This window comes from Amblyraja radiata, chromosome 9 (genome assembly GCF_010909765.2).
Source record: "Amblyraja radiata isolate CabotCenter1 chromosome 9, sAmbRad1.1.pri, whole genome shotgun sequence".
Taxonomy (NCBI): domain Eukaryota; kingdom Metazoa; phylum Chordata; class Chondrichthyes; order Rajiformes; family Rajidae; genus Amblyraja; species Amblyraja radiata.
The window spans coordinates 42,188,110-42,211,876 of record NC_045964.1 but is presented as its reverse complement, the minus strand read 5'-3'; the positions used below and the strand labels follow the sequence as shown (position 1 = coordinate 42,211,876).

Genomic DNA, 23,767 nt, shown 5'->3' with positions numbered 1-23,767 from the left:
CACTGTTGTTTGATTATATAAAGCAGATGTTATTTATTGTAAAGCAATCTAAACTTTTCAAACTCACGATGACAGCATAAATTAATACAACGTTGAGGAGGAGTTTAAATCTGAGATTTAAAACAATAACAGATCGATATTTGGAGTAAAAACTTCGAATTCATGTTAAAGACATGTTTCAATTTGAGATTGCTGTGTTATGTTAAATCTTGAAAATCTGTTGACACCTTTTATGAATTATAACATTTCTGTTCAAAAAGCAGATTCTGTTTGAGTTCTGCTCACAGATTGTAAATGCTACCATGGTCTCTTAAAATGAAAGATCCAAATGATTTTAGAACCACTTCTTCAGAGTAAAACTGTGTCCCGATTTAAAAACATGCAATGGACATGATGGTAATGCAATAGAACAGTACAGCACAGAGACAGGCCATTGCTCCACAATGTCCATGTTGAACATGATGCCAAGTTAAACTAATCTTCTGTACATGATCCATACCCCTCTATTCCTTATATCTGAAAGCCTCTTAAAATGCCACTATTGTATCTGCCTCTGCCACCACCCCAGGCAGTGGATTCCAGCCACCCACCATTCTCTATGTAAACCAATTTGCCCTACACATCTCCTTTACAGTTTGCCCCTCTCACCTAAAAAACATGCCCTCTAGTCTTTGATATTTCCACCCTGGGGGGAAAAAGGTTCTGACTGCTGTTTCTCTCTTAATTTTATATACTTTTATCCGGTCTCGCAAGAACATACAACGCTCCACAGAAAAGAATCCAAGTTTGTTCATGCTCTACTTAGAGTTAATACTCTCTAATGGTAAACTTCTTCTGTGCCCTTTTCAACGTTTCCATATTCTTCCTCTAATGCAGTGACCATACCATAATTGCACATATAAGTCCTATAAAGCGACAATGTAAGAATCTTCTTACTTAATTGCAATGCTACACCTCCAAATATAATGCCATCATATGACAGCTAATATGATATTTTATTTTGGGAAAATTGCACCATAATTTATAATATATGCTATTAAGTGACAACTTCTTTCCAGAAGCAATAATTAAAAATGTCCTGAATACTTCTATGGAATTCCCAGAAGTCTGGCTTGTAGATTATGCAGAGTTGGATATGTACTCTAATGTTGTATGAGGATATAACTTCTCAATTTAGGTGTGCTTATTTATCGTTAGTGTAAATGGTTTGCAATGCTTTGTAAATCAATAGAGTATTCCTCATTAGAACAGTTGATGAAAGAAGAGTTTTAAAAAATCCTGAAAGGAAAAAAAGCTAAAGTCTTAAAAAGAGCAACTTAATGAATAATTTTAGGTCATTTTATTCCAGTGGAAATTTATTTTTAATATTCCTCGGGGAAGTGAAGGTTGCATTCAAAACTTGTCCAGCATGTTGTGCAATGCTGATTTTATGTTTATGTTGATGCAGAGCTGGCATGGAATCGTTTGTACCCTCCTGTCAACAAATTCAGCTTATAAACATGCAGATGCAAATTTACAACTTAAAAAAAAGGGTTCTGAGTAAAATACATGGCAGAGGAGTGTAAAGAATATTTAAACAATTGTGGGTGCCCGACCATCACACAAACCAACCTCCCTTCCATTGACTCCATTTACACCTCGCACTGCCTCAGCAAGGCCAGCAGCATAATCAGGATCGAGTCTCACCCCAGTCACTCCCTCTTCTCCCCTCTCCCATCAGGCAAGAAGTATAGAAGTGTGAAAACGTACACATCCAGATTAGGGGACAGTTTCTTCCTAGCTGTTATCAGGCTGAACCATTCTATCAACAACTAGAGAGCAGTCCTGAATTACTATCTACCTCATTGGAGACCCTCGGACTATCTTTGATCGGCCTTTACTGCACCATCTTGTGCTAAATATTATTCCCTTTATCACATATCTGTACACTGTGGATGGCTCGGTTGTAATCATGTATCATCTTCCCACTGACTGATTTGTGGGCAACAAAAGCTTTTCACAGTACCTCAGTACATGTGACAATAAACTAGACTAAACTAAACATGCATTTACTGCTGTACAAAATTCCTGTTCGTAGTGATTCATATTGTGCATTCCTTCCTGTTGGACACCACAAAAGCAATGCAGATTGCAAAGAGCCGCTCATGCGTGCACCTGCTACATATATATTGCATGGAGGAGACTGAATAAAATTAAATAGTTTACAGAATAAATCAGTTCTCTAGTGCTGCTGATTAGGAATGCAGTAATAACACCACTGGGCATCAGTGGCAAGGAGGTAGTAAAATTTAGAACATGGAGTGGACTGGGCGATAGAAGACCCTTTGAGGAATATTCTCGTCCTTCAATTGTCATTGGGTGGAGTTCCACAGTGTCGACATCCAACAAAACCAGATACACTGAAACATTTGAACAATATGCAAAGTGTTGGAGGATCTTGGCTAGTCAGACAGCATCTCTGGGGGCAATGGATAGGCAACGTTTCAAGACATGAGGGGGGGTGATATAAGACCTGAACTGCAGATACAAATGGGGGTGGGGGGGAGGGTTAGTAAAAAGACAATTAACAATCCAAAAAACATGGAGATAGAAAATACTGAGATACGTGCCACAAAGACATGCGCTGTGATTTAGGCTTACACACTGTTACTCTATTTTATGCTGGATAGGAAAGGTTCAGAGGAATATAGGCCAAATGCAGTCAAATGAGACTGGCTTAGATGGGCACTTCCGTCGGCAGGGGTGAGTTGGGCCTGTTTCTGTGCTGTCTGACTCTATCACTGAATAGTCCTTTGTTTTTCTGTTTAGCAGGCTGAATTTCACTCGGCTTATTAACCACAAAAGATATTGTAAAATTTATTTTGCAAATACTTTTCCCATTGTCTCATTTCTTCAAAAATGCTTATTAATCTTTTTTAATTTGAACTGCCACTTTTCTCCATACTTTGATCCTTTGTTTGTTGTTTTTAATGAGTTTGCTACTAGGTGTAACGCGAGTGGATCAACATGCTCATTTGTGATGAATTATTTAGTGCACAGTAGATGCAACAAACGATGGGGCGGTCGGTCTCTTTCACAAAATGGAATATTGATCCCGCTTTGCAGAGAAAGATGCATTATTTTAATAATATAATTTCCCATTTCAATGAATTCTAAAATGCACTATGGGGAAAAAAACAATAACGTTTTAAACCCGTGGTTTTATTTTGATCTGGTGGCAGTGTTGTTTAAAAAGTTATTTTACTTAGTTTAAAAAGCAATTACATTCTTGATTGAATTCTTGAATCATCTACAGAAAGTGGAATGAATTCCTGTTTTGTGCCAATGAATCTGAAGCCAAGGTTATTAGATTGGAGATTACAAAGCTGTTTTGAAACTTGATGCTCGACTTACAATGAGACACACGTTTAACTTCAATGTAGAGAAAATCTACATGGAATTAAATAATTTTGCTGTCCTTGTTCCGTATTATTGGATTGTTTTCTTACCTTTGTGTCAGAGTATCTTTTCATTAGGGGCAGCGCAGTCACAGATGGTAGAGCTGCTGTCTCTCAGCACCAGAGACCTGAACTTGGGTGCTGTTTGTCTGGAATTTAAATGTTCTGCCTGTGATCGCGTGGATTTCCTCTGGGCGCTCCAGTTTCCTCCCACATGTGTGGCGTTTGTAGGTTAATTGGCCTCTGTAAATTGCACCCCCCGTGTGTAAGAAGTGGTGCAAAAGTGAGATAGCATAGATCGAGTTTGAACAAGGGATCGATGATTGGCATGAACACAGAGGGCTGAATGATCCTTTGCCATGCTGTATCTCCCAAATAAACTGAACCAGAGATCCCGGAGGATACACACGCGGTCACTGGGAGAATATGTATTTCCTTCTGCTAAATTTTGTGATTAAGTATTTTAATAAGGCTCATACTGTGCAACAATTTATTTTGCAGTTAACTGGTGAACGTATAGATTATTTTAATGGGAAGAAGACTTTTATCAATAACAGGAAGTATATAGGTGTGAAGAATAAGCGTAGTGCATGTCTCCTCAAGACCCAAAGAGAACGTACTAACATTTGTGTTTCTGAACCATGGTTCCATTTGCAATGTAGCGCACAGCCGTGTAACTTGAGGCTGGTCCTAATTTGACCCTTGGATCTTTCGCAAGTAAATCATAAAGTGCTGGAGGAACTCAGCTGGTCAGGCAGCGTCTGTGGAGGGAATGGACAGTCAATGTTCTTCTCCAGACTGATTAGTCAAATGTTATCTGTCCATGACCTGACCTGCTGAGTTCCTCCCGCTCTTTGTTTTTTTGCTCAAGATTCCAGCATTTGCAGTCTCTTGTTTCTCTCTTGGATCTTTCCCTTTGTTTGGGGTTGGCACTGTGGAATACAACTCTGGGATAGTGCAGGGCAAGGCAAGTTTATAAAATGCAAATTAAATGCAAATTATTTTTAAAAAATAGATTTTTGTTGTTGCTGCTGGGATTACGAAATAGCTACAAGATGCGGGTAGGCACTCGGTTCTTTTCTCTGGAGCGTTGGAGGCTGAGTGGAGACCTGATAGAAGTATATCAAATTAAGATAGGGTAAACAGTCAGAACCTTTATCCCCATGTAGAAATGTTAAATACTGGAGGCCAAAGCTTTAAGGTGGGAGGGGGAAAGTTTAAAGGTGATGTGCGGAGCAAATGTTTTACACCAAGGATGGTGGGTGCCTGGAAGGGATGGTGGTGGAGGCAGATATGATAGTGGCATTTAAGAGATTTTTAGATGGGCAAGTAGATATGAAGGGATATACAGGCGGTGGAGAGCTTTTTGTTTGGCAGGCACTTTGTGAGCTGAAGTGTCTGTGCCTGTGCTGTACTGTTCTATGTTCTGATGGAGCAGGATTGTTTTAACTGTACTGTGGAAATGAGAATGGCAGAGCAGAGCAGAGCCCTCTATTGACAGTTAGAGTGTGATTCATATTTGTGTAATAGAACTCGTGCCAGAGAACTACATAGTCTTAGAACAACATTCTTATATTGTCTTCAATGACTTCTGTTTTCCAGGCCCCCACTCCCTCATCTTTACTATGGATGTCCAATCACTCTACACCTCCATCCCCCACCAGGAAGGTCCGTTTCTTCCTCGACCGCAGAACCAGCCAATTTCCATCTACTAATACTCTCCTCTGCCTAGCAGAGCTGATCCTCACCCTCAACAACTTCTCCTTCGTCTCCTCCCACTTCCTCCAAATCCAAGGCGTAACTATGGGCACTCGCATGGGCCCTAGCTATGCCTGCCTCTTTGTAGAGTGCGCCGAACAAGCACTGTTCTAGGCCCAGGTACACAAAAATGCTGGAGAAACTCAACGGGTGCAGCAGCATCTATGGAGCGAAGGAAATAGGCAACGTTTCGGGCCGAAACCCTTCTTCAGACTGATGGGGGTCCTTCTCCATTGTTAGAGTGAGGCCCAGCGCAAATTAGAGGAACAACACCTCGTATTTCGCTTGGGTAGTTTACATCCCAGCGGTATGACCATTGACTTATCTAACTTCAAATAGCCCTTGCTTTCCCTCTCTCCCCATCCCCTCCCCTCCCAGTTCTCCCACCAGTCTTACTGTCTCCGACTACACTCTATCTCTGTCCCGCCCACTCCCCTGACATCTGAAGAAGGGTCTTGACCTGAAACATCACCCATTCCTTATTTTCAGAGATACTGCCTGAGTTACTCGAGCATTTTGTATCTACCTCCCATTCTTATATTGAATAACCCTCTGGGCATTTTGTTAGTAAAAGCCATGTGCCAGAATCCTCACCTTTTTATGGATATTTGAAATTCTACAAAACACTTGCATAATCTATGACACAACAAAATTTGAAGGTCTTGTTGCTCAGATTGTCTGCATACCTCTATGCTGTTAATTACTATTTAAAAATACTTGAATGGACTTTAAATCCTTGACAGATTACCTGATATGTTGGAAATACAGAACTATCTGAATGTCAATGAGCACTGAGGTAAGGGCTTTTGACAATAGGATTCTGATAGATCTTTGGACTAATTGGGACCTGTGGAACTTGAAAGAATTGTGTAGAATGAACAATGAAAGTACCAGAGTGACAAATTGGATTTGTGCAAAGGAGTATGAAGGTTTTGGGCAGAGATTGTTGTATGATGTTCAAAGATGTGGAGGTCTTCAAATGAATGTGGTTTGTAAACATCTTCTCATTGAAGAGGAAGGAGGATGTCATTTTTTTGGATGCAGCGGAAGATGTAACAGTTCTGCCACGGACTTTGACAATTGTTTGTTACTTGGCCAAAATGGACCTCTGCCCGTACTTGTACGTTGTTGACCACAATTGGAGGATTTTTGATGGTCTTTTCGACATAACTCTAATGATCTGAAGTGGTTCTACCTAAGAACACAAGGGACAGAGGGAGGAGAAGGACTTCATGCCCTTGTACCAACTGTTTTGTGGCAGCATAGTGGTAGAGCTGCTGCCGTATGGCGCCAGAGATCCGGGTTCTATCCTGACCTCGGGTGTTGTCTGTGTGAAGTCTGGACATTCTCCCTGCGACCACGTGGATGTCCTTCAGGTGCTTTGGTTTCTCCCACATCCCAAAATCTTGTGGGTTTGTAGGTTCTGTGCAAGGAGTGGATGCAAAAATGGGATAGCAGAGAACTAGTGCAAATGAGTAATCAATGGTTGGCATGGACTCTGTGGGCAGAAGGGCCTGCTTCCATGCTGTATTTATCAATCAATTAATTGAAAGGGTGAAGCTGTACATTGGTGACACTTGCTGCACTTATCACAGTGTTCCCTTGCAGCACACAAAAATGTGCTGGTTCAACTACTTTCTAGGTTGTTGAACTTGTATAGTTATCTGCAAGTCAAATGTGAAGCTGCTTGGGTTCACTTGGATTGCATAATAGGAGTTGTCTATTTTGAGTTGTCCATATTGCTAGCTCTGGTAACAGTTGGCAGCCTCCAGCTGTTTTAACATGTGCTAGACCCATGTTAAGGTTGTATTCAGCTTGCTACAGAGCCAGATGTAAAACTGTTGGTCCTTTAAAGATTAGCAGCCCGGAAGACTTAATAAGTAGCAGCACTTGAGAGGGGGTCAGTCAGTACAAAAGTACTCTTGGGCTGTGGCCAACTTCACAGGATGCGCACTTTGGAACAATCATGGGTGATTAATGATATTGAAGCAAGTTTTAAGGCTTGTAAGATGAAGGAGCTCCAAAATTCCCTTACCTACATATAGGCCAAAGCACCAGGACTGGTATTGGTATTGGTTTATTTTTGTCACGTATATCGAGGTACAGTGAAAAACTGTTTGCTTACTATCTGGTAAATCATACAATACATGGGTACAATCAAACCATAACAAATACGACAGGCAGTGCAAAAAGAGGACTTGCACAGAGCCGAACGTGGCTTAGTTTATCGAAGTATGTATATTGAAGTACAGTAAAAAGCTTTTTTGTTGCGTTGTCAGCAGAAAGACTATTCATGATTCCAATCAAGCCGCTCACAGTATACAGATACAGGATAAAGGGAATAACGTTTAGTGCAAAATAAAGACCAGAAAAGTCCTATTAAAGATAGGCCAAGGGCCTCCAATGAGGCAGATGGTTATGTAAGGGCTGCAGAGATAGATTGTGAGATCAGGAATGCATCCTTAGTTTATGAGGTCTGTGATTTACAGTTGAGAAGAAGCTATTGGTACGTGCTTTCTAGCTTTTGTATCTGCTGCTCTATGGGAGAAGGAGAAATGATCAAGGGGTCCTTGATTATATTGGCTGCATTCCAGAGGCAGCGTGAAGTATAGATGGAGTCAATGGCAGGGTTGCCTGGTCTATGTGATACACTGGGCTGCGTTTAAAACTCCCTGCAATTTCTTGCAGCCTTGGGCAGACCAGATGCCAAACAATGATGTGATGCATCCCGTCAGGACTCTCCCCCTCCCCCGGTTAATCAGCCATCATTATCTCCACTTGTCATTCATTCCTTTGGTCTCCATCTTCTCACAGATGTTCCCTTGGTTCCCTCTTTTCTGCCACAAAAATCATTTCTCATTCTTAACATTTCAGGATTGGTGAATTGACATCTAGTAAAAGCATTAACTTTGCTTCTCTCTCCATGACCTGACAACTACTGAGATTTTCATGCCATATCATAACATGAGTAGTTTCATGTCAACATTTTGTTATTAATGAGGAAACAATTAATTTTCTCAAATATTGAGGTAGGTTCAGAGGATGAGAAGGCCCCAGACTGCTGGAAAATAATATTCCCTCATCTACCCCTGTCCTAAGGTCCTGGAGAATTCTCATGCTTCCCTGACCCTCGGTCAGCTGCTCATATTCGGAGGAACAGCACCTCATTTTCCGCTTGGGTAGCTTACAACCCATCATATGAACATTGAATTCTCCAGTTTCAGGTAATTAACCTACAACAACTCTTTTTCAACTCAACTTTTTCCAACTCCCCCCTCCTTTTCACCCTCTCTTCGTTGTCCTCCATTTGGATGTGCACCCATTTCTACCCTTCAATATAATCTCCTTCCTCTGACCACATTTCATAACTCTTCTATCTTTATCTCACACTTTGTCTTTTTATTGCTGGCATTTGTCCAAACATCTGCAAATCAAAACTCCCCTTGTATGTATCCACCTACCACGCGCCAGGCTTTGTCCCACGCCCACCTCTTTTCCAGCTTTTTCCCCACTACTCCAATCAGAATGGTGCCGACCCTAGTCCTCGCCTATCCACATTCTGCAGAGATGCTGCCTGGTCTACTGAATTGCCCCAACAATTTGTGTCTTTTTATTGAGATTTCCCTGCCAAGTTTCTTGAATTTCGTTGTCTCTGTACTGTACACTGACAATGACAATTAAATGAATCTGAATCTGAATCTGAATGCTGGATAATGTTATGAATTATTCATTTAAAGAATGTCTTTCGTGTGAAGCTCAAACACCAGCCAGTTATAACTCTATTCTTTGCAGTTAAACTAACAGAAACAGCAACTGCTGGGATTTATGCAGAGTTAGAAAGGAATCTGTCTCTTCAAGTAATATTTTGTGGAGATCCTTGTGCTGATGTGATACCAGATTAATCAGTTGTGTTTAATGTTATTGTTCAGGGAATATATATGGGCTCTCAAGCAAAGGGCCATCTACACAACGCGCTTGTAAGATTAATAGCGTTTTCAATATTCTCCTTATTTAGAACATGCATATGTGGTTCATGTGAGACAATTGATTTTAGAAATTTATAAATCCATCAATTTGTAGGATGGCAAATTTGTAGAACCACTGCCTCACAGCACCAGAGACTCGGGTTCGATTCTGACCTCTGGTGCAGTCTGTATGGAGTTTGCACATTTTCCCTGTGACTCCAGTCACACTGAGAAGTGCAGCTGATAGAGTTGCTGCCTCACAGCAGTGGATATCCAGGTTCAATCCTAATTTTGGATTACCTGTGTGGTTTGCACGTGGTGGGCGGCGCGACTTTCGTCAGCAGCGGCCTCTGCAGTCCGTCTGCGTTTTTATTATTTTATGTCTATGTTTTTATGTCGTTTTTGTTATTTTTTGTTGGGGTATGTGTGTGGGGGGGTGGGGGTGGTGTGGGGGGGAGGGGGCAACTTTTAAATCTCTCCCTGCATGGGAGACCCGACCTTTTCTTTGTCGGGTCTCCGTTGTCGTTGGGGCTGCAACGAGGAGCGGCCTCCAACAGGAAGACCGGGGGCTGTGGTGCCGACTACTCACCTCACCGTCGCGGTGCTGGCCGAGTCCAGAGCGGGTGGAGCTGTGGTGGACGCTGCTGCGGCCCGACCTCCGGAGGTTCGGAGGCTGCAACTGCGGGTTTGGCGGACAGTGACACCGGGAGCCCGCGGGTCCCTGGAGGGAGACCGCTTTTCGGGCCTTCCGCAACGGCGACTTCTCCCGCCCGAGTTGCGGGGTTGAAGAGCTCCTGGAGCGGGGCCTTACATCATCGCCCCGCGCGGCTTGGAATGGCTGCGGGACTGCGAGCGCACGCCGGGGGCTCTAACACCAAGACACGGTCTCGGCCATGCATCACCCGGCGTGGCTTTAATGGCCGCGGGACAATTCGCCATCGCCCGCCGGGGGCTTTGACTTTGACTCTGACATCGGGGGGGGGGGAGTGCAGTGGAGAGATAAGTTTTTTTGGCCTTCCATCACAGCAATGTGATGGATGTTTATGTAAATTATGTTGTGTCTTGGGTCTATTTGTTTGTAATGTATGGCTGCAGAAACGGCATTTCGTTTGGACCTCAAGGGGTCCAAATGACAATAAATTGAATTGTATTGTATTGTATTGTACTCCTTGCAACCACATATATTTCTTCCAAATGCTCCAGTTTCCCAAAACTCACAAGGATGTGCAAATTGGTAGGTTAATTGGCCTCTGTAAATTGCCCCTTGTACATAGATGAGTGGTCGAATCTCATGGGATTTGAGGACAATATGGAGAGAATAAACCTGGATTAGATTAGTGAAGATTCAGTGTAATAGGTTGTTGATGGTCAGTGTAGATTCAGTGGACCAAATGACCTGTTTCCCTGCTGTATCTCTCTATCTCTCTATTCTCATTGGAATCAGAAATTTGGACCCCTAAATCCATACATTAGTTCTTTTACTACTTAAGGTTTTTATGGTTTAAAATAACATCTGAATCATGACTTAAGAATCTATTCATTATCAGAATAGGCAAATTTCTGATTAGTTTTTAAAATAGTTAAGCACACTTGCAGTTTATATCAAAAAATAATGTTGATGCTATGCCACTGATCAGCATTTACAATATGTAATTCTTCAATTTATTATATCTGCATTTTGCATTGTACTTACACTTAAGTGTTGTTTACTGTTTGGATTAAGAATAATAGAGAATCCTTCAACACTTCAATTTTTGCTGGAAAAAGTGAAGACATCTTTCACTTTACATTAATCTTCGATGTGTATAGTTATGCCTCTTTTGGAAAAATGACCATAATTAGTTTATTACATTGGAGTACAACACAAAGTGCTGGAGGAACTCAGCAGGTCAGGCGTCACCCGCTGAGTTCTTCAAAACTTTGTTTTGTTTTGCGCCAGATTACATCTGGTCTCTGTCTTGGTATATTACATTAATCTTCTACATTTGTCGGAGACTGAATTTCATGTAATTTTAATTCTGTTTGGATATGCAGTAAGGTGTAATTGAAAAATTACAGTGACAGTTTTAAGTTTAACACCAACAGTCATAAAATTATTCAGTTCATTGAAGAGGTATGAAGCATACATGGTTGAATTTGCTGGTACTGGCTGTTGAATTAGTCCTGCAGATTTCTCCTTTATAAAATGTACACAGTTTTCATTTGGACGTCGATGAATCGAGTCATAACATCAATTTCCATTATTTTTATCACGAGAAATTCTCCCTGATTTTTATTCCATTTGCCTATTTAAAAGGAAGCCTAATTATCCTCTTCAGAGTAAAAAGTTGAGACAGAAGGAACTGCAGACGCTGGAATCTTGGACAAAACACAAAGTGCTGGATGAACTCTGGATCATGCAGCATCTGTGCAGGGAATGGACAGGTGAAGTTTCATCAGTCTGAAGAAGTGTCTTGACGTGAAACGTTGCCTCTCCATTTCCCTCCACTCCACAGATATCGCCTGCCCTCTGAGTTCATCTTACACTTAATTGGCTACGGTATATTGCCTGTCATGTGTGATGAGTGGTAAAATCAGGGCGAATTTGCTAACAATGATATCCTTATCATGCATCTATATACTATAAATGGATTGATTGTAATCATGTATTGTCTTTCTGATGTCTGGTTAGCACGCAACAAAAAGCTTTTCACTGTACCTCGGTACACGTGACAATAAATTAAACTGAAACTATATGAAGAGACTAAAGTTTGATTAGATTAGTGTAAATAGATGGTTGATGGTCGGCGTGGGCCAAAGGGCATTTTCTAGGCCATATCTCTCAGAGTAGCCGCAGAAATGATGTCCTGAATTAAGGACCAAACCCCAGTTGCCGAGCCTGCGATTGTGAAGACAGGATGACTGTCCTTGGAGTGGAATGTCAAGGGCATAACTGTGGATATAGGTTGAGGAATTTTGATATGGAGAGAGAACATGTTGGAAGATATTGGAGCAATGTTTGGGAAATGTATATTTTTGTCACTTGTTTGGAGACGAGACTACATGAGTAGATCACTAATGCAAAACACGAAGCTTGATCAAACCTTCACTGCCCAACTTGCAGCCCCCCGACAAGATGACAAATAAGGAGTTCCCACTCATCACCTTGGCTGCTTTCACATCGGAGCTTAATTTTTAGCACACTCTGATGAAAAATAACATGCAGATTGACTGGACCAAGGCTTTGATGGTAGTATTTATTGTTTTTAGGCAAACATAAATTTTTAAAGTTCAGGCATTTCAGCACCTTTGAATCTCCTGCAGAGGAGAGTGTGTTTTGGGGGTCAAAGTAGTGAAAAAATAATACATTAACGTGAATTAAGGGGTCATGGGGATGGAATCAATTAATGTTAAGTTTAATTTTGGATATAGATCAAATATTTTAAAATCAATAGATGTCATCTGAATATAGACCTAACCCATTACAAATGTCCACAGAATTGATCTTTTGCTTAAAATAAATTTTAGCCTTGATATTGTGAAACACTCATATCCACATTATACCCTGTTATTGTCTATGATTTTTTTTGTGGCCATTTTTGTAACGTGATAAACTAGGCTATGTAACTGTAGCAATTGTGTCTTGGGTAAATGTATAGCTCGCCCCAATGTGTCTATGCAACCGGCATAATCGTTCTGAAGGATCGACATAAAGCATGTTCCATCTGCTTTGTCCTTGGAAATACTCCAGATTCAATATCTCTCTTTTCTTCCAGGGCCAAAGTAAAGTTCATCAGCTTGATTTCTAGGGCAGGGTATTTGTGATTTAGTTTAACTTAGAGATACCGCATGAAAACAGGCTCTTTGGGCCATTGAGTCCAAGCTGACCATCGATCATCGATCACCTGTTTACACTAGTTCTACATTATTCCATTTTCTCATCCACTGCCGACACACTCGGGGCCATTTTGCAGCCGACAATTAACGTGCAAACCTGCATGTCTTTGGGAAAACCGGAGCACCTGGAGGAAATCCACGTGGAATATGCAAACACCACCACAGGCAACACCAGAGATCAGGATCGAACCTGTGCCTCTGCAACTGTGAGGCAGCAGCTTAACCAGGGAGGGGAGGAGGGGGAGGGTGGTGGCTAATCTAGATTATGATTTAAAAAAAACTTTCACTCTGATGGTAGTGAATCTTTTAAATTCTCTACTCATAATCGGCCATGGTGTTCAATGGCTGAATGTAAGACAGATGGATAGATTTTAAGCCAAAGCGAATTGAGGGGAAGTACCATAAAGTGGAACTGAGGTGAAAGCTCAGGCTTAATATTATTCAGTGTTGAAGCAGATCTATTCCCAGTGCATAGCACAAAGTGCTGGAGCATATCAACAGTCAGATAGCATCTGTGGAAGTAATAGACAGGTGATGTTTCGGGAAAGATGCCTTCTTCAGAATGGTCAATAGTGGCTACAAACAATCTACTGGAGGAACACAGTCTGAAGGTGGATCCTGACCGGAAACATAATATGTCCATTCCCTCCGTAGATTCTGCCTGACCTGCGATAGAACACGCTCCTTGTTAAAAAGCTTCCAATTGGCAGAGGTGACAGACAGCTGCGGCATTTCTAATTCAAACTGGATGTTAGCAACTGTTTGGATGTAAAAACTGGAAGAGCAGTTCTAAAGATCTCTGTCGTTTGTTAGCCAGAATTATTTTTTGGTCATGGATACTTGACAGTGGAGTGGTTAATTATATTATGTCCTCTAAGCTCCTTCTTGCATGACTTGTATATGGTCTTGATTAGGCAGATGTTTCTTGGATTGTCTCTACTTAAACTTGGATAAGGAACAATTAAATTTGCTAAATTTATCTGTCAACAGGATTCCCTTCAGAATGTGCTAATCCACCACTGTATTCTTTATTTAATTCAGGTTAATAGGCACTTTCTTTAGAAAGTGCTTCTGATAACTATCCCCTGCTAAATTGTTATTTTTCATCGTTTAAGTTGCACTTTTATTCTGTCCTTCTTTATACAGTTACCCATGAGTGATATCTTTTACGGACTCAAGGAAGGAAAAAGTGTGTCATATTGTTCTGTAGTTTGACATTTTAAGATAGATAGTGTGCAAATACTTCCAAATGTTATGGTATAGAAATGTTCTGTTGTGCTTGCTAGTTCAAGTTGCGGAAAAAGTAAAAGATATGGTTAGTGTTTGGGAGCACGAAGTACTCTGAAGTGTTTAGAAGTATAACCATCAGTTTGTTTGAATGTAGCAACAAAGCGATTTAACCAAGAAATTCTGCGATATATACGACGGACTGCAGATACTGGAATATTGAGCAAAATGCAATGTGCTGGAGTAACTCAGTGGGTTAGGCAACATGTGTGGAGGGAATAGGCAGGTGACATTTTGGTAGGGGAATGTTCTGACTGATTGTAATAAAGGAGTGGAAGCTAGAAAAGAGAGGTGGGAGCGGAACAAGGCCTGGCAAGTGGTAGGTGGGTGCCCTTGGTGATAGGCAGATGGGTGGAGTAAATGACAAAGGCTTGAGGTGAAAAAGAGACAGAAGGGTGTCAGATAAGGAGAGTGAAATGTAAAGCTGGAGGGAAGGTTGCAGGTGGAAGGGGGTGAGGGGGGAGAAAGAAGGGTGGGGCACTGGAAGCAATCTCATTTTATAGTCTGAAGAAGGGTCCCGACCCAAGTCAAGTCAAGAGAGTTTATTGTCATATATCCCAGATAGGACAATGAAATTCTTGCTTTGCATCAGTACAATGGAATATAGTAAGCACGAATACAAAACATATCATATCAGTGAGTCCATATACCATTATATAAATATATACACACATCAACAAATAAACAGATAATGATCTATTAGTGTACAGAGATTTTTTCAGTTGAGTTTAATAGCCTGATGGCTGTGGGGAAGTAGCTATTTCTGAACCTGGACGTTGCAGTCTTCAGGCTCCTGTACCTTCTACCTGAAGGTAGGGGGGAGATGAGTGAGTGGCCAGGGTGGTGTGGATCCTTGATGATGCTGTCAGCATTTTTGAGGCAGCGACTGCGACCCGAAACATCACCTATCCATTTTCTCCAGAGATGCTGCCTGACCCGCTGAGTTACTCCAGTATTTTGCGTGTCTCTCCTCATCTGACTCTTTGCCTCCAAGATTTAAGGTGAGTGGGGACGGAAACTTGAGATGCAGAATTCTCACACAGTGAGTGGTGGGTATATGCAATGCGCTATCAGAGGAGATAGTGAGGCAGGTTCTATAACAGCATTTAAAAGATATTTGGACAGGTACATGAATAGGAAAGGTATGGAGGAATATGGGCCAAATGTGGACGGGTAGATTGGGTATCTTGGTCTATATGGGCAAGTTGGGTCAAAGGGCCTGATCCTCTGCTGTATGATTCTGTGACTCGCATCATTGCTAATGGATTTCCACAGGACAATTTTATTGAACTGCAGAGAGCACCACTTCCTCTCGCTTTCATTAGAATGTGTGAGGAGCAGGTGTTGTAAAGGACAGAAAGGGAGCGTGTGTGCCAAAAGTAAATTGCTATTGATGACAAAGCAAGTTGGAGAGGTCACGGGAGTCTTTTATCCTCCTTACTGTGACTTGAAAGCAGTTGTCTGCTGTTTGACAAGAAAATTGTAGATTGACACTCAATGCTATTACAATCATCCTTTAGCTTATTTTGTTTAAGGGACATGTTGTGCTCAGAAAGAAATCATGAAATATAAACCAGCTGTTGTTATTAAACTTATGATGATCAAAGTGCAATTTCCTTTTGAATTACATTCGGATTGGTTTTGGGTTGGAGAATTGTTAATGATTTGTACTTTATATTATGATTCCAAAGAGAATATTAATTGTGTATGTGTAAACTGATTGGAATAGCTGTTGGTTGGTATGTATCATCTGGTGAATCTTGAATAATTTTCAATTGGTTTTCATGCTTTTCATGTAGAAATGAGGAACTGCAGATGTTGGTTTACAAAAAAATACACTAAATGCTGGAATAGCTCAGCAGATTCTCTGAAGAACATGGATAGGTGACGTTACGGGTTGGGACCTTTCTTCAGACAGTAACTGCAGTCCATTCTGTCTTTTTTTAACATAAATTTCTAAATCCTGGACCAAAAACACATTTACTTTGTTTAGAATTTATTTGCATAAACAGTACATGAAAATAATTTGCTTTTCCTTTGCTTGCATTCTGGAACCCTCTGTTCAAATTTATTAGATAGAAGATATTTATGACATTCTTAATAGTTTGATTAGATGCGTAACTATTTATCGAGATGTAAATAAATCATTAATCTAAACTGGAAAATTGATGTAAATGTAGTCAAATGTGAGGTTGTGCACTTTGGACTTCAGAAAGATATGCAAAGGGGCCAGGGCACACTTCTAAATGGTATAAGGTATGGAAACAACTGAGGCCTTGAGATTTGTATAGATCATTTAAATATTATGCAAAAAAACCCAGAGTGCTGGAGGAACTCGCCAGGACAGGTGGCACCTGTGGAGGGAAAGGACAAATGATTGAATTGAGATCCTTCTTCAGATTGCAGTCTGCAGCCTGAACAAGTCCCCACACAAAATGTCTGTCCGTTCCCTCCACAGATGTTAACTGAGCTGCTGAGTTCCTCCAGCACTTTTTTTTTGCTCAAGATTCCAATATCTGTAGTTTCTTATTGTTTTGGTTTAAGTATTATGTGGCAGGTTCAGAAATTTTAAGTTAAAATTAAAACTTTTAAGTTGAAAGTAATTATCTAAAAAAAAATAATAATAATCTAGATTGTTGAATTACAAGTGGGCAGTTCTACACTGCCCTGGACAATGTGTGTGAGGCAAGGGTCCAGGGGTGTGTGGCTGAAATTCAATGGGTTCTACTTCTTGTTCCTTTTAAACCCAGCAGGTTCACTGAAATAATAATGATACTGATGTGTAACAATTTTTTTGAATCTGGAATTGTTTTAGGGTATTAATAGGAGTAACATCCAACAGTCAAAAAAATCAGATGGTTCACACCTCCCATGTTTCATGTCTGTTAGATTACTGAAGTTTCATTGTACTGTAAGCTGGTAATGTTTCTCTGAAACGCCAGAGGCTGAGGGGAGACCCTATAAAATTATGAGAACCATAGATAGGGTAGACATGCAGAATCTTTTTCCAAGGAAGAAAATGTCAAAGTCGAGGGCGTGGTTTTAAGGTGAGAGGGGCAAAGTTTTTTTCATATGTGTGGATGGCTGGAATGCACTGCCTGATGGACAGATATCGTAGTGATGTTTATAAAACGTTTAGATACACGGATATGAAAGAAATTTAGGTATATGAATCACGTGCAGGCAGAGGTGATTAGTTTATCCTGGCAGACATTGTGGGCTGAAGATCCTGTTCATGTATTATATTCTAAGTATTCTATGTTCTAAGTAAATCTTGCACAGACCACGATTGTAATCACTTTGAAGTTATGACGAGCAGTCTACCAGTCGAAGGTATGATCGACAAAACTTGGATTCAAAGTTAATAATTCAGGTTGATGAACTCCATTGGAGCTTTGGGCATCAAACTGAAGGGTTGTCTTTAATTTCTCTCTTCACAGAGCTGTCTGACTCACTGAGTACTTCCAGGATTCGCTGTTTTTTTTATTTCAGATTTTCAGAATTTGCAATTTCATGCTTTTTGAATGTAGATTCAAACTTTTCAGGAATATGTGCAGAGGATGGAAGAAGTTTGGAAGTTAATTGCACAGTTTCAAGTTGAGGTTGCTAGGTTTCTGTAAATTAAAATAAATATTGAGGAAAGAAGACAAAGATGGTTAAATGAAACTAGGTCACTGGGTCCTTATTTGAATGGTAGAACAAGCCCGGGGCTGTAAAAAAAACCCCCCAAAAAAAACTCTTCCTAGTGTCCAAGTATTGAAGTTCAAAAAATATAATTGTACTAGAGATGACAGATTTTTGCAGAGAAACTTCAATTCATTCACTCTGCACTGCAACCTGGTAAATGGATCAGAACTGACTTTATAACATGAATATGGTTCACTACCATTGTTTCCCTAGGTATTAAAGAAAATAATACTGTGTTTAAAGACAGTTCTTCAGACTATTCTGGTGCTCTACACCCCTCCCTCTCTCAAATTGTTACCACTACTCTTGATGCGCGCACTCTTTTTCACACTAAAGACCTTCGAGTACTAGAATGACCATGAAAAGTGGACAGTTTGATCAGGGGAAACCTTTTGAGGTCCAGTGCAATTCATCTTTGGCTGTGCACCCATAGAAATTATTGCAGATGTTGGAGGATTCTGATTTTTGTTGTTGTTAAAGGAAGCAATAAATAGTTTCAGTTATAAAATAACATCTTAATGGTCCTTATCTTCTACGTTGGATTGTAGACTGATTTGTGTTATTAAATAAGGACAGACAATATGAGAGGGAATATTTCTTGCTCATCATTATCAAACCTTGTGACCGTGATCATAATCCATGTGTTTTCTTCATAGTTATTTACAAGCAAATGGCTCCAAATATTAAAACCTATGTATATAATTGTTAATACATAATTTACGGATATTGATCCAAATTTCGCAAGAAAAAGATGATTTGGTTGGACCTTTGCCCTAAGTATTTTTCCATCTTTAGCATTTGTCTTGCTGTTCATTGATTTGATTTAATATAATCCTTTTTATTCACGGGGATTTAAAATTTTAAAGGAACAGATGAATGCAACATGCAATTTAGGCTGCATTCTAATACAACTTTTCTTAGAATTTATGGTGCTATTTTTACAGATTAATAGGTTGAAATTGCCTTGACTGGATACATCTTGGTTGTTAAGTAAGCTTTGTATTTGCAATATTTAACTGAGAATGCCAATTGGTGAAAGTTTGGGAAGTTGGTGATGGGAACACAGCTAATAAAGTAGCCAGGGTAGACACAAAATGCTGGAGTAACTCAGCGGGTCAAGCAGCATCTCTGGAGTCAAGGAATGGGCGACATTTCAGGTTGAGGCCCTTCTTCAGACTGATGTCAGGGGAGGAGGCGGGACAAAGAAAGAATGTAGGCAGAGACAGTAAGACTAGTGGGAGAAGGTACACAAAATTGCTGGGGAAACTCAGCGGGTGCAGCAGCATCTATGGAGCGAAGGAAATAGGCGACGTTTCGGGCCGAAACCCTTCTTCAGACTAGTGGGAGAACTGGGAAGGGGATGGAGAGAGAAAGCAAGGACTATCTGAAGTATATAAATAAAGTAGCCATTTCTCTTGACTATCGTCTAAAATCCTGCTGCGATTTCTATGCATTTTTTCTGTTTGCACAAACAGGTATGATTTGGGAAGTCATTTTAAAGTAACGAGGCTCCTGTTCAGATGCCATTGTAAATTTTTTGGCACCCATTCAGCAATCTTTACATAATTTCACAGGTATGTAAAGGGAGTGGGAAGCGAGAGAGAAGAAAGAGGCATTGAGACAAAACAATTGGAAGAGGCAACCACACATGTTTGATATGGAGTTTTGGTGATTTGAAGCATTTAATGTGTAATGTGATAACCCAACTTGTTTTTCCCCCAATCCTTTCACTTTTGAAAAAATGTTTGCGCACGGTTGGAGCGAAGAGTTCTTAAACTTGCGATCATGATTGAATCCTGATCTCTGGCAGTGTGAGGAAGCAGCTCTACCAGCTGTGCCACTGTGCCATCCAGATTGGAAACACACAAAATAAATGAGATGCGCGAGGAAGAAGTATGAAAAGTAATTGTTTGATGTTTCCTACTGCATGACCATGAATAGATTTCTAAAGATGTCACCTGGTTAAAATTGGATACCTTAAAGCCTGTGGTTTTAGACTATCACAGTCTCCTGCCTTTGCACTGAAGAATGCCTGAGAGGCACGCGTGTCTGCAGCTCCTCGAAGTGGCTTCTTGCAGAATTCCCTCAGCCTGCCCAGGCCTTTGTGTGTGGAGCATGATGACTTTTGCTTCTTTATTGCCCTGCAGCTTGAAGGGGTGACGTGTGCTGGTACTGAGGTTACAATCATCTTTTATTCCTTCAACTGCCCTGATGTTTCTGGAAAGCTCTGGACCTTGAATAGAATATCTTTTGTCTTGCTTTGCCTTGTGGAAATGCAGTGATCTAGCAAAGTGTCTTATTTTGTATACAGAGTGTATGTGTACGAGCCGAAGCAACAAACAGTTTCAGCAATTTAAGTTGACCTTCTGTAACATGCGCAGATAAAACTTATTGGTTGGAACAAAGATTTAGCTGCTTTTTGCTCTGATCTTTGTGGTTCTTCTGATATTTACTGAGTTCTTGTTGAGTCACAGCAGTTGGGTGCAATCTCAGGAGAAATTCTCAGCGTTCATAATTGATTTATATGGAATGAGCTCTCAGCTTTTATGCTGAGAGATTCTTGTTACTGCGGAACTTTAAGATTCTGGCCCCATGTTGTTAATCCAAAGCTGGATACGACTAGTTTCTATAAAAGGTTAGATGAGGGCATTTTTAAAATATGTACATTAAAAAAGCGTGTCAGGCAGAATCTGTGAAGGACACAGAGAGGCGACCTTTGGGATTGGGACCCTTCAGTTGAATTGTAGGAGGAGGGAGAAAGCTGCAAAAATAGATGTGGCGGTGAGACAGGCAGGCTAGTGATAGATGTGTGTGTGTGTGTGTGTGGTTAATTGGCAGATGGGTGGACAAAGGCTAGAGATGAAAAAGAGAGAAAGGGTGTCGGATAAGGAGAACAAATAAGTGAAATATAAACCAATGCAAGGAAATATTTGGAGCTCACCCTCAAAACTATTTTAAATATGGACGGGAAATATTCTGTGCATCTGGTACAAGATACCCTGAAATATGTTGGTACATAGGCATTTCTGCTCATGTTGCCTGAGTTTAAACCTTATTTTTGGAAGGGATGTATTGTGCTACTATTGTCATTGACAGATTTTTTTGCTGTGCAAGGAAACTGCAGTTCTAGTCAGACAACATAAATGCTGTCTGGAACTAACCTTGCAATTATCACATTCAAAGCTGCTGAGTAAATGTATGGTTCATTAATTACAACAATGTGATGCAAGTGATGGGTGGATAAAGGCTGGAGCTGAAAAGGAGGCAATGGGTGAAAGATAAGGAGAAAAGGAGTGAAATGGAAAGCCAGAGGGGGGGGTATGCAGGTGGAAGGAGACGGAGTGGTGGGATTGTGGGAGAAATGGGTTGTACTCGTGTGTGGAACAGGGCGGGGAGGGAAGGGGGGGGGAGGTGGGAGGGTGGCTTTTGCCTAAAATTGGAAATTTTTAACCATAACCATAGTGTAATAAGCTCTACCCAAGCGGAATATGAGGTGCTGTTCCTGAAGCATGCTAGTGGAGGAGGCCTAAGACAGTAAGGTCTCCCCATATGCTCCCCAGATGATGCCTGGCTCGTTAAGTTCCTCCAGATTTTGCGTTTTGCTCAAGATTCCTGTATCTACAGTTTTTTGTTTCTTCCTATTCATAGATGCAAATAAATACTTGTATGGCTGTATCGGTGTATGGCTGTCCCCACAACCTACCATGGTGTGGGACAGAGAAAAGGCCATTGTACTTCAGGAGCGAGGAAAAGGTTGCCAACCACTTCTTCATAACACGTTGCTTCATTCTGCTGAAAATAGTCTGGGAAACATAAAGTGGCAGCTTCAAAATCCGTGCACATTCAAGATTCTTGAGACTAAGGGGGAAGTATATTAAAGAACACAGTGGCGTAGCGGAGCTGCTGTCTTACAACGCCAGAGACCCAGGTTCGATCCTGACTATGGGTGTTGTCTGTACAGAGTTTGTATGTTCTCTCTGTGACCTGTGTGGGTTTTCTTCGAGATCGTCAGTTTCCTCCCACATTCCAAAGATGTACAGGTTTGCAGGTTAATTGGTTTGATATAAATGTAAATTGTCCCTAGTTTGTGTAGGATAGTGTGGAGCTGCAGGGATCACTGGTCAGTGCATACTCGGTGGGACAAAGGGCCTGTTTCTGCGCTGTATCTCTAAACTAAACTAAACATGATTTGCTGAGTGGAAAAGATTGCAATTGTATGATCAGATCTGAGGGCGACACAGTTTAAATTAACATGGAACAGTATAGCACAGGAACAGGCCCTAATGCCCAAAATATCTGTACCAAATATAATGGCAAGATAACCTAATCTCCTCTGCCTGCACGTGATCCATATCCCTCCATATCCATGTGTCTGTGTAAAAGCCTCTTAAACGCCACTATCGTATCTGCCTCCTCCACCACAACTGGCAGCGCACTCCAGGCACCCACCACCCGCTGTGTAAGAAAAAACATTTGCCCCACACATTTCCTTTAAATGTTGCCCCTCTCACCTTAAAGCTATGCTCTATAGTCCTTGACATTTCCACCTTGGGGGAAAAAGATTCTGACTTCATCCTATGTGCCTCTCATAATTTTATATGCTTCTATCAGGTCTCTCCTCAACCTCCAGCGTCCCAGAGCGAACAATTCAATTTTTTCCAACCTCTCCTTGTAGCTCACACCCCTTAATTCAGTCAACCTCTTCTGCCATCTTCAAATCCTCCCTATCTGTCGTGTAAATTGCAGGGACTTGATCTGATGCGAGTTGATGTCTTAATTACCCTTTTCGATCCATTCATGGGCATTATTGGAAAAAGATTCATGGAGTTGAAATTGATTTGTCCACGTTTTGTTGTCATTCCCCTTTAAATCGATTCCAATCAATATGCTGTTGATAAAAGGAAATATCTCCAGTCATGAATAGCATTGGTCAGGTTGCACCTAGAATATTATGTGCAAGGTTGATACCAATCAAGGATGTAACTGACCTTGATGTGCCATTGGGAATGATTACTGAAGTCAAAAAGTACTAGTATGTGAATTGACAAGCAGCTAAATATAAATAACTGAAAACAAAAGCATGCTGCAAATGTCCTGTAGATCAGATGGCACCTGAGGGAGAGACACTGAGTTAATTTTGAAAGTAAATTACTTTTCTTCATAACTGGGACTCTTCACAGCGGGAGATGAAACGTTGGAGTTAAGGTGGTGATACTCTAATTAATAATGCTCATGGCTGCAGAAAATTGACTTGGAACGGAACAAAATAATGAAAGTTTAATCTTTGAGGATGCAAGGAAATAAGCAACAAAATGGGATGCCTTGATAGAATTAGCCACAACTGAGAAATACATTAAATACAACGGCCAGAAAGACAAGCTGGATCTGAGGGCTACCTTTAGAATAAAACCAAAATGTACCCTTAATATTTGAATATGCAGGTATTCCACAGTTGATGGTTGTGGTCTTTAATATGCAGGATATTTTGGGAATATTGCTAATATTTCTAATTTCCTTTCCCCAATAAATCTGTCTCTTGTCTCTTTCCACCTCTGCTTTATAAGATGGAGATGAAGATAGATTGATTCAGGGAAGAGTTTGGCTGAATGCTGTGTTGACAAAATGATTAGACAGTGAGAACTATGAAGTGGATGGTGCACCGATGCACTAGACTGGCATAGATTGTGGGTTCTGGTATGTAGTTAATATATTTTTAATCTTTACATTCTATTATTCATTAACGTTGATTTGTCAATG

The 23,767-nt window shown here is 40.7% G+C and overlaps 1 protein-coding gene across 4 annotated transcripts in view; it reads left to right on the top strand.

Annotated features, from left to right (window-relative positions):
* The window catches only part of daam1 (dishevelled associated activator of morphogenesis 1), a 150,686-nt gene that overhangs the window by 2,019 nt on the left and 124,900 nt on the right, over positions 1 to 23,767 (top strand). The window lies entirely within an intron of this gene.